At 32.2% G+C, this 12,018-nt stretch overlaps 1 long non-coding RNA gene across 1 annotated transcript; it reads left to right on the top strand.

Annotated features, from left to right (window-relative positions):
• Nucleotides 1-1,511: 1,511 nt before the first annotated feature.
• Nucleotides 1,512-3,621, top strand: LOC127703765 (uncharacterized). The gene is made up of 2 exons (XR_007983032.1): nt 1,512-1,657; nt 2,978-3,621. It is a non-coding gene; the product is annotated as an uncharacterized LOC127703765 (long non-coding RNA).
• The last annotated feature ends 8,397 nt before the right edge of the window (nt 3,622-12,018 follow it).

Here is a 12,018-nt window from a genome sequence, read left to right as displayed (position 1 = left end):
GCTGGGTTTGAGTTTGGGGGTAATTGCCCTAAACGTTTAGGAATTTGGGGCCAAAAAGGGGCAAAAAAACAAGCATTTTTCTAGTTTCCAGACAATAACTTGTGTTCAAGTGTATGGATCTTTCTGAAATTGTACTGCAAGGTACCATACTACAAAGGGAAGGCTGGGATTGAGTTTGGGGGTGATGAATCATAAGGGGATTAAAAAATGGGGGGGGGGATTTTTTTTCTTTAAAATTTTCCATTTTAAGTTGGTTATTTTTTATTTATGTATAAAAGCAAATAATAATGATATGATTTGATTTCATCAAAAATTGAAATATTGGGCTTCTTTGATATGCTGAATTTAACCGTGTATTTAGATTCTTAATTTTTGGTCCCGTTTTCAAATTGGTCTACATTAAGGTCCAAAGGGTTCAAAATTAAACTTAGTTTGATTTTAACAAAAATTGAATTCTTGGGGTTCTTTGATATGCTGAATCTAACCGTGTATGTATTTAGATTTTGGATATTGGACCATAATAGGTAAATTAAAAAAATTTTAAGTTCTTAGACCACATTCATTCTGTGTCAGAAACCTATGCTGTGTCAAATATTTAATCGCAATCCAAATTCAGAGCTGTATCAAGCTTGAATGTTGTGTCCATACTTGCCCCAACTGTTCAGGGTTCTAACTCTGCGGTCGTATCAAGCTGCACCCAGCGGAGCATTTTATTCTAATACTGTATGCAACATGTCAAGTATATTTGGTGTATGAAAATTTTTAAGGATGTACATGTTAGTCTGGCATGTTTTATTCGACCTTGACCTCATTTTTATGGTTCATTGCTCAATGTTATTTTTTTGTTTTTTGGTCAGTTTTTCTATTTTCTTATTTTCAAATTAGCAATAGGTCAACTATATTTGGTGTATGGAATGATAGTAAGGTGCATATCATGATATGTTTGACTGAGAAGTTTCGTCTTACCTTGACTTTATTTTCATAGTACATTGGACAATGTTTAGTTTTTGTGGTTTGGTCTATTTTTCGTATACTGTAAGCAATAAGGCCCCTATATTTGGTGAATGGAATGATTGTAAGATGCACATGTCTGTCTGGCATGTTTTATATGACCTTGACCTCATTTTCATGGTTCATTGGTCAATGAAAAGTTTGCATTGTTTTGTCAGTTTATCATATGCTTTAAGCAACAGGTAAATTATATTTGGCGGATGTAACGATTGTAAGGTGTGCATGTCTGTCTGGCAGATTTATATAACCATGACCGTATTTTATGGTTCTTTGGTCAATGCTAAGTTTTCTTGGTTTTTTTTTTTTATCAGATATTATAAGCATATGTCTACTTGTAAGTGTATGGAATGACTGCAAGGTGTCATATAAAAATAAGAAGTTGTCTGTCTGCCAAGGTTAATGTTACTGTGACCTCATTTTCATAGAATATTGATAATATTAAACAAAAAAAATGATGAGCATGACAAGATATACAAATGATCCAAAATTGTTAGTTGCCTACTAATTATGTAATAGTAGTTATTGTCATTAAATGATAATGTTTACCCTTTTATGTGTAGGGCAAGAACATTAAAGATAAAGGGAAACTATAAACAAAAGAGATTATCAACAAAAATAGATTTCAGATGTCAACAAAGCCTAAATGGTAAGTCCACTTCTATAAAAGTTATTGCCTTGAATAATGATTATTATGAAAATAAGATGTGGTATGGTAAATGAGAAAACTATCCACCAGAGTTCAATTAAGTGGATGAAAGCAATGCAATTACTTATTAGAGGCCAATGATGACCTGTAAATAATGAGAAAACTCATAACCTTTACATGACATAGTCATCTATAAAAGACACCACAAACAAAATTTGGAACAAAACATCAATTCAAACTTCAAATATACCAGACTAAATCATAAAAATGAACAAGTTATGAAAAAACAAATATGACGGACGTGAACCAACATCAACCACTGAACTATGTACAGGCTCCTGATTTCGGACAGGCAAAATATGGCAGGGTTGATATGAAAATAAGAAGTGGTATGATTGCCAATGAGACTTTTCTCCAATAAGGATCAAATGACATGAAATTTAACAAAATTAGTTCACTGTACAGCCTTCGACAATGAGCAAACCATATACTGCATAGTAATCTATAAAAGGCCATGAAATTCAAAAAAACAAATGTAAAACAATTCAAAAAGGGCATGGCGTCATTTAAAAAGGGCATAATGTCTATCCATACTAAACATGCTTGGGGGATACACCACAAAGGCGAAAGCTAAGTGCCTGATCTTTGCACAAAACAATAAACAAAAAACAAATATGATATATAGCAACAATTGACAACCACTGAATAACAGGCCCCTGACTTGGGACAGACACTTAAAAATGTGGCATGGTTTAACATGTGTGCTGGCACCAAATCCCCCTCTAATTAAGGACAGTGGTATAAGTGTCAGTTCAATATAAAAACTATAAAATCAGTTCCCGTTTTCATTCTCAATTTTATTAACTCATTAGAATGCAACAAAGCAGAAAAACAGCTACCAAAAACACAGACCAGATGTGGCTGGACATTTATTCTTTCCCTGTAACAAAAAAGACTCAACATACAGATCTATTAGTACTCACAGTTACTGACAGCTAATTCATAGCAAATATCAACTAATAAAATAAACATTTTGTGAGCACCCATCCCACCCCTAACCTAGGACAGTGGTTTTAATAACAGCACAACCTTTGAACAAACTGTAAACATTTGTTGCAATTGGCTTAACTCAAAAGACTGCAACAAGGCACAAAAACAACTAATATGAAAACCATAGACACAAAGCACTGAAATAAGAGTACTTACAATTTTAAATATTCAAATGAAAGTTTTATCAAATTGTACATAAACATGATAAAGTAGCCATTTTATTGCTGTATTTCTCTTCATTTATAATTTTTGAGTTTTGTGTATTTGTAGGTCAGACATCTTGGTTTTCATGATCATCATTCAACAGGTCAATACTGAACAGAAAACTTAAAGTTGATATTTTTCTATATAGTGTGACTTTTTTATTAATTTGAAATGGAATGTGTTTTTTTCCTACACAAGAAAGAGGAAATTTCAACATAATGACTATAAACAAAAAGGAGTCATATTATCATGATCATAGATGCACGTCAAGAACTAAATCATGTAAATGCAACAACGTAATTATCAATTGAAAGAAGGGAGGAATGAAAAAATATATTAGAAATTTGTTGTCCAAATGAGCTTGCTTTGTCCACTCATTTAAATCGCTCCATCCAATAAAGATGTACGGAGGAGGATTTTTGAAGAACAGATTGCAAAAATGTTTTGTCTAAGAATTGTAGGAATATTCTAGTGGATGAAATAATTTATTTACTTGACTCTTATGTAGTGGACTGAATAATTGTACATAGCAAGCTGAAACAAGAAAACTAAAACTTAACAGGAAAAGTGTTTATTTTATAAATTTGCAAATATAAACGTAATATTATGAACACCACAAAGGTATAAGATTCAAATTGTTTGCATATTCATGTATTGCAATGGAACTATAACAAAGAAAACTTTACCTCATTAAAAGAGTAAACTATTAACTGTGCTGGGTCAATTTATTCAGTCAGAATATGAAATATTTTTTTCAGTTCTATTTTTCATAATAAAACAAACAAGACAAAGATTTCAAATCAATATTTTTTTTTTTTATTAAGACATGTCATTTTATTTCAGTTAAAGGATTTTATTTTTTAACTTTAAAAATTATTATACTTTCCAAAATAATAATAATCTTTATTGTCATATAAACAAATTAAAAACATGTTTGTGACAAAATGAAAAAACCCAAAAAACACTAATATTTATATTATAAACTTTTTACTACCAAACAGAATTCATTGTAACATACACATTACTGTATATTAATAATTTGAATTCCATAGGATTTTATTTTGTCCCATGGGATATTAAAAATCCCATGGAATATTATAGTCCCATGGGATTTTTTTGGTCCCATGGGACAACAAATATCCCATGGGACTACAATTATCCCATGGGACCCAAAAAAATCCTATGGGATTTAACCAAAATCCCATGGGATAATGGTCAATCCCATGGGATTTGCCATATCCCATGGGATATTGAAAATCCCATGTTTTTCTAAATCAAATTACAAAATATATATAATAATAACAGCAGAAAAGCAATGAAATTATTGAATCCCATGTAATTCTGCACATTTTGGTTATATACACGACACTGTAGGTGTAAGGAGAGGCGGCGGCGGATTTGCAAATGAGTGTTTTGCAAATTAAAAGTGTCCAGTGTTCTGTGCGGAAATTCATTTACCCAATTCTTCTCGGAAGTAACAATAATTATTTCTTATTGTTACTTTTTGCGGGTAATCATAGCCGATGCCTTATAAAAAAACGAAAAGTCCGAAAAGTTGTCCCAAATACGACTAAGGTAATTTATGCCTGAGGCTAGACAAACTTTAGTGTTTCGAAATGTGGCAATTCAGCTGTACTTTTAGGCGTCCAACAGTGAACAATCCTCGTTCATTTCAACGACATAGAGGCTCATGCGACATCGGAGATAAGGCTATTTGCATACTACTGCCTGTAGTCTAAAGGAAAATAACACGAATACTGATTGGAGCTACAAGAGATTCCTCAGAGCCTGAATAGCTCAACTGTTTAAATTTGAAATATCAGGCAAAAACGCAAAAGATTTAGCTCTGGAATTCTTGGTATCAATAAAATGCCTTTGAGTGAGCACCTGAAATAGTTTACATTAGGGAAAACTCATTAAGGATATATGCAAAAACATCTTAGAAAACCCTTTGGTTGTTAAAACGAAATCTTGTTATCCTGTCCTATATAGGTGAAATACAGCCGTACAAGGGTCTTATTCGACCCGTCCTAGAATATGTGAGCATTGAATGGGACCCTAATCAGACTTAGTTACAGGACAAAATAGTAAACGTTCAAAATAGAGCAGCAAGATTCATAACTCAATAACAAACCAGGTTGTATGACAAGCATGAAAGCAGAACATTTATCTCTATACTATCCAAATGAAACAAAGGTCAGTTTACCTGTCAGACAGGCATGTTCATCATACAACGATTCAAAAGACCAAATATATATGAACCGTTAGACAAAGTAACTGCATTGGATATTCTCTTTGAAGAAAAAACACAATATTCAAAAATTAAACTAAACAAAAGTTTCAAAGTCTATAGACCATGACTAAGAGGGCAGGCCAAATAATCTGCATGCTAATGAGATCTGTCAATGCTAGTACGACTGAATACCAAATATTATTGACCTTCAACTAGTGGTTCCCCTTAAACTAACCTAATCACAAACTTTTTAAATGGTTAAACAGAGGCTGCCGCTAAAAACAGCATACCTAAATCTCGCCTCTGTGACTTCGTTGAGTACACAAAAAAACTGTTAAAAGCTTAATAGGAAGTTGCTGGCTATTCGATTATTTTAATAGGACTTCCTTGGAATAGCTTACTATTTACCTTTTCTAATACGTATTGTTTAACTGTCTTCATTTGTTTTCAAAACTACTTTTTGTCCTTCTTAAACAAACTTTATCAAGAAATTTAAAAATGGAAAATGTTTTTTTTTTCAAAATAATGTTGTCCTTTACTGAACTTTCTATACAACTTAATTCTGGCTAAAACCTTACCATCTATCAGTCATACCAGTAAATTATGGATTTTTAAGTAATTTAGGTAACTAACCTCATTACTGTATTTCTGTACATAGCTATACAATTCCAACAATGCATTGTCTTTGGTGAAGTAATGTGTGCTCATCTGTAAAAATTTTAAAAAAAGTAGTCAACTGAAAAAATAATGTAAAAATTTACATACATATCCAGGAAAATAATATCAAATTTTGTTATAAAGATTTGTATTTATAAACAGAAAGATCATTAATTCTCATCAATGTACCTAAAACAAAAATAGTTTAACATAGGAATCTTTTTTATACATACATGATTAAAGAAATATATTGAAAGTGCAATCGCTGTAATTGCGTCATTCCAGAAACCATTTCACACTTTTCACTTTTTGTCCCTATTTTAATTATCATGTGCCGCAAATTGTAAAGCATACAAAAGTTCAATGTTGACATAATATATTACAATATATAATATATATATATAAACATATCCTAGACACTTCAGCTAGATGGGTATTGAGGTCCTGGTCACTCACTGCAGGCATTCTCTGTATGTCCTCAAATACTTTGACACAGATATCTTGAACACTGGAATATCTTTGGCAAATAATGATTTATTTGATGGGGAATCCTAAAACAAATTGAAGGTCTGATTAAAGCCACTGCACATGTTTTCAACATATCCATTGAAGAAACATCAATCTGTTAGAAATTTCCACAGTATGAACAGACAAATATATTTAACTGACTCGAAACTGTTTTTTAATGTGTTCGATAATTTAAATTGTAAAAATCAACTGTTTTCTATAGCATGTTATTTTTTAAGGTCCAAGGGCAATAATTAAAAAAAGTCAACCTGACTAACATGCAAACTCCATCTGTATATATTATCTTTATACACTAACGTGCCAAAAATCATTTCAGTTTCCGCAGGCATAAAGAAAACAAATATCAGAATGACAAACATGTCGCCATTGTTAGAACTTCATGCATCTTGATGATAAGCGCATAAAAATATAAACTATTATTTAAGTTTTTGAATACCTTACCTTACTCAAATTCTGATCTGATGTTGAGCAACTATCCATAAAACATTGAGCTACCACAGACAGGCATGAATCTACTATATTGGTCTTGTGGATATCAAAAACAAAGTCCGGATTCTTGATTATGTTCACCCAGAACCGCAGCAATAAACTGAAAAATACATTGATAGTACATGTAATGCTTTAGCAAATTAATCTACTAACGATTGCTGGATTCAGTTTTACAAATAATTAATTTCTTGAAGTACAGAATCTTCAATATTTTTAATGGTTTGTGATACAAGGATATAGAAGATATAGACTTTTTTTTCAAAAATAAAAACACTCATAGCTGAATAAGAAGTGTTTCCTGTTGTACTAGTATAAATTGTATTACTAAGTCAGTTGTTCAGAAGTCACTATAATGGCAGGTTCTAGAATGGTTCTAGAACACATTTTAAGCTAACAAGTTGTTATTGTTGGCATTTGTTTTTGTATACATGTAGGTCAATGGAAGTACGTTCTTAGTAGATATTTACAATAAGTGCATGACTCCGACCCAAGTCCGAATACGAGTCGGAGTAAGACAGCTAAAATTACGGGGGCGATCTCAAAATAATAAAATTATTTTAAACATTGTACTTTAATCTTTATAAATAAAGAGCTGCTGAACCAACGCCTCCTATATTTTGTGCTGGTAGAGTTCCCTTAAGTGGATACCAGATGGTATGCAGGGTTTTCAGTTTAAAATTCAAATACCGCTACATTGACAACAACACTTAAGTAAACTACATCTTTTATTGTCGACATGTTTCGCCGATTAGATCGGCGTCATCAGGACAAAATATACAAAATTAGAACCCCTGAAGTACAAAAAACTGGCATCTTGTATATGACGTCTTAATTGTCCATTGTTGACGTTGCTATAGGATACTCTATATCATTATGTAATGTTGAACAGAAAATGAATCAAACATAGTACAATGCAAATGAAGTTACTAAATTCAGAGTTAATCTATAATTGTTCTAATTGTCTTTATCTTAAAAATGGTTGTAAACTATTCTAATGGTAAGTGTATAAATAAAATGTGTTTTTAAATAAAATTATTGTTTAACATGAATGTAAGTACAATGTCAGTGTACAGTTTGTATAAAGTTTCTTCCTAATTTGGACAACACTTTTAGGGCTCACCCGTACCACTTCGACTGGCTTCCCTTTGGCCAGAGGTACTACTCTCAATCGCGTCGGGAATGCCGTAAAGTGGTTTACTGTCGCAAAATTTCTTGGCAATGTTGGTTTAACTGGAAATGGTGTTAAGAAGGATTTATGTTCTTTGTATCTTACTTCTTTTAAGTTTAATTTTCTGTAGGTTCTAAATAGTACTGGAAATCTATCTTGGCTTTTTTGTGTCATCTCCATTTACTCTTGAAAGATCCTTTTTATGGTTTCACACTTAAACAATTTTACATTTAATTTTCTGATGGCACGGAATGATGGTACATATAAATCTTGATATATTGGCAGTCCTGTTTTAGGAATGTAATCCTCTGTTTATTCTTCATACAATTTTCCTTTTGTTTGGTGGTTTTTCAGCAGTTATTGATGGTATCAGTTGTTTGTTGGCTTCTTGGAATTCTTCGTTCTTGCTTGGTGTAGAGATGGCCATGGGGTCGGCGCTGTGTGGTATAGGCGGATCCGGGGATGCAGGGGTTCAGCCGGAACATATCAAGATTTATATGTACCATCATTCCGTGCCATCAGAAAATTAAATGTAAAATTGTTTAAGTGTGAAACCATAAAAAGGATCTTTCAAGAGTAAATGGAGATGACACAAAAAAGCCAAGATAGATTTCCAGTACTATTTAGAACCTACAGAAAATTAAACTTAAAAGAAGTAAGATACAAAGAACATAAATCCTTCTTAACACCATTTCCAGTTAAACCAACATTGCCAAGAAATTTTGCGACAGTAAACCACTTTACGGCATTCCCGACGCGATTGGAAGTAGTACCTCTGCCCAAAGGGAAGCCAGTCGAAGTGGTACGGGTGTGCCCTAAAAGTGTTGTCCAAATTAGGAAGAAACTTTATACAAACTGTACACTGACATTGTACTTACATTCATGTTAAACAATACTTTTATTTAATCTTTATAGTATTAATTAAAAAGTTGTTTTCGGCTATTGACAAAACAATAACTACCGCAAACTTTAACCATGACTTTAAGTGTGTAATATTTATGATGCTCTTGTAAATCTTGAAGCTACAAAAAACTACCCCCCCCCCCCCCCCAAAAAAAAAAAACAAACAAAAAAACAAAAAGAAACAAAGGATCTTTAATGCAATTGGTTCGCAGTAACCATGAAAGATATAAAACATTTATTACAGAATAGGTTCCAAAATTGTTTAAAAGCCTCGGAGTTGATTTAGATTATTCTTGCACCTGTAAAACAATCATTCAGAAAAATTCATCTCGATTTTCTTTGTCTGCATGTTCAAATCTTGTCAGATTTTTATAAAATGTATATCAACGGTGTATATCAGGCGTGTCACAGACACTTCGAAATCAGTGTTGATCAACTATTTTTAAAAGAGATATATCTCTTGGAGATACAAATTCTACAGAAAATTGCACTGTGATTGCTCTCACGTGTACAATTCTTGCCTGATATTTATAAAATTTGGTATTGCCCTTGGACAGATAAAATATGTGAAACGTGGGGAAATTGGAACTCTGTTCTTTTTTATTCTTATCAAAATCAATTTGAACAGGAGTATGCATTACTACAGAGCCCCTTCAATGACCCATGTAAATACAAATATTTTCGTTTGAAAGAGATTTAATCTGGTGCGCACCAGTTTAAAAAATCGTGCGCACTACTTTACAACTGGTGCGCACAACTTCGAAACTCGTGCGCACGACTTCGAAACTCATGAGCACGACTTTTGAACTCGTGCGCACGACATTTTAAAATTGGTTCGCACGACTTTCAAACTCGTGTGCATAACTTTCAAACAAAGTTTGACTGACTTGATACGAACTTGCGCACGAGTTTGATTTTGTACGCACGAGTTTAAAGGTCTGGCGCACCATTTTTTAAAGTCGTGCGCACGATTTTTTAAACTGGTGCGCACCAGATTAAATCTCCGGCAAATAAAAATATTCATATTTACATAGCACTTAAGGGGCTCCGTGCTATTCTCTAATACTATACACAGTGGGAACAAATAGCCCCAAAACAAAAAAATAAAAAAAGATTGTTCAATAGTATTATCCAATTCCCTTTTAAAGTATTCGTCAGTTGTGAAAGGACCATTTTTTAAACTTGAAAAGGGGTTGTTTTTTTAATGTAATCGGTAAAAAAATATCATATAACTGGAGCAAGAAATATTTGTTGTACAAATTTTTGAATTCTGAACATATCTGTTAGTGAGCTTACACGAAAAAGCCGATTTCTGCCCTTCAGTAAAAAAAAAACTCAATTGATTTGAGAAATTTATCCTATCAACACACAAAGATTGAGCATGGTAAAATTAATTAACGTACACATTATTTTGAGATCACCCCTATACCTTACCTGTATGATTTGTAGACGTACTCGTACTCGGACTAGGAGTCTGACAGTTATTGTAAATCTCTAGTACTAAGTATTGAAGACTTAATCACTTTGATAGGTGATAGGCCACTAGTCTAAATACCACATGTTAAGATAGTCGGTAAAAGAAATTCATTGCACAGTGTGCTGCTGACCTAATACGATATATATGTGGTCAGTAAATTCCATATGGGGATTCGAGCTTCGCTCTCACCACATATGGAATTTACTGACCCCATATATATCGTATTAGGACACTAGCACACTATGTAACTAATATTACATTTCCATGTGATTTGCATTTCACGATCTATTACATTATGTTGTCCCTTAACCTTTCAAAGCTCAGATCTTCAAATGTTTGGCATTTCTGAATCTGCAAAATTATGTTGTTACATCCCTTGACCCATAACCTTATTATTTTGATACTGATCTATTACATTTCCAAGTGTATGTTACTTCTGGATCTGTAATATTGTGTTGTTTAACCTATTATTATTATTATTAGAGAAAAGATGTCAATGTACCGGTTTTAAAAAATAACAACAATTGTATAATCAATTTTTGTTCAATTGCGAGCATCTTTAACAAGAATACACACACCAAAACGAGATTATTTTAAAAACCTTTCTATTGAACTTGTAAGATAAAAGTGTATATTAACTTTTGAAATTTATACAAAAGTATCCATCAAGTTAAACAACAGCGTATTGTCACTTGTCATGATAATTTACAACACAAACCATTAACATTTTATACAATTTTCTTATTAGTGGTCAGGTGTATTTGTTTCAAGAGCTTTCTGAAATATTTTTGGTTGTTGAAAGGAGTTGGTTCACAAAGCTCAAATTGGCCCTGAGATTGGAAGTTTTTTTTTAAATCAGGCCAAAGTACTAAAAATTTCACATATAATTAGTTGTTATATTACTATTTATACAAAAGAAATTGTTTTTGTGGCACCTCAAATTATAAATTTTGATATAAGACCCCTACTTATTCATAATTTGTGTTTAATCGTTAGTTTTGGGTAAAAAAAAGTCCATAATTTATCACAGTTTATAGCATTATTTACTTTGGCAGTCATCTCCGATCCAGAATGTTTTTGTGTCAAGTTATTCTATGTTAACATAAGCACCTGTTGGATCGTAGGCTGTGGCCAAGGTTCATCTAAAGCTTTTAGGTATGAAAAATGCAAAAAAATCATCGTATTTCGACAAGATCTCTAAACAGTGCACACTTCTGAGCCTTTTAATGTACTTTCATAAAGAGATTTATTTTCCTTAGGATTAAGACATTTGAAAAAGATCCGTAAAAAACAAAAATGTGGACCTTTTTGATATTTTATGATAAAGTTGATTAACTTGAAATTCAAAGCCATATTTTGTCAAAAGTGAACCTTGTCCTTAAATTACTCAAACTCGAAATCTAACATAATTACCATATCAAGTGGTTTCACATCAACATTTTTTTATTTCAACAAAACATTATATTCAAAAAAAGATTGTGTAACAATTAAGGTAATAAGAATTCGTTAACCACAACACAATATGGTGGCAATTCTTTTTAAGATTTAATATTGCCCGTTTAAGGTCAAAGAACAGTAAATGGGCTATGTCACAAATTTTAGTAAATTTTTGCATACAACTTTAGCTATGAAAATAGAAAAAATAATGCATT

Source organism: Mytilus californianus, unplaced genomic scaffold (genome assembly GCF_021869535.1).
Source record: "Mytilus californianus isolate M0D057914Y unplaced genomic scaffold, xbMytCali1.0.p SCAF_1, whole genome shotgun sequence".
Classification (NCBI taxonomy): Eukaryota; Metazoa; Mollusca; class Bivalvia; order Mytilida; family Mytilidae; genus Mytilus; species Mytilus californianus.
This window is presented reverse-complemented; position numbering and strand designations above follow the sequence as displayed.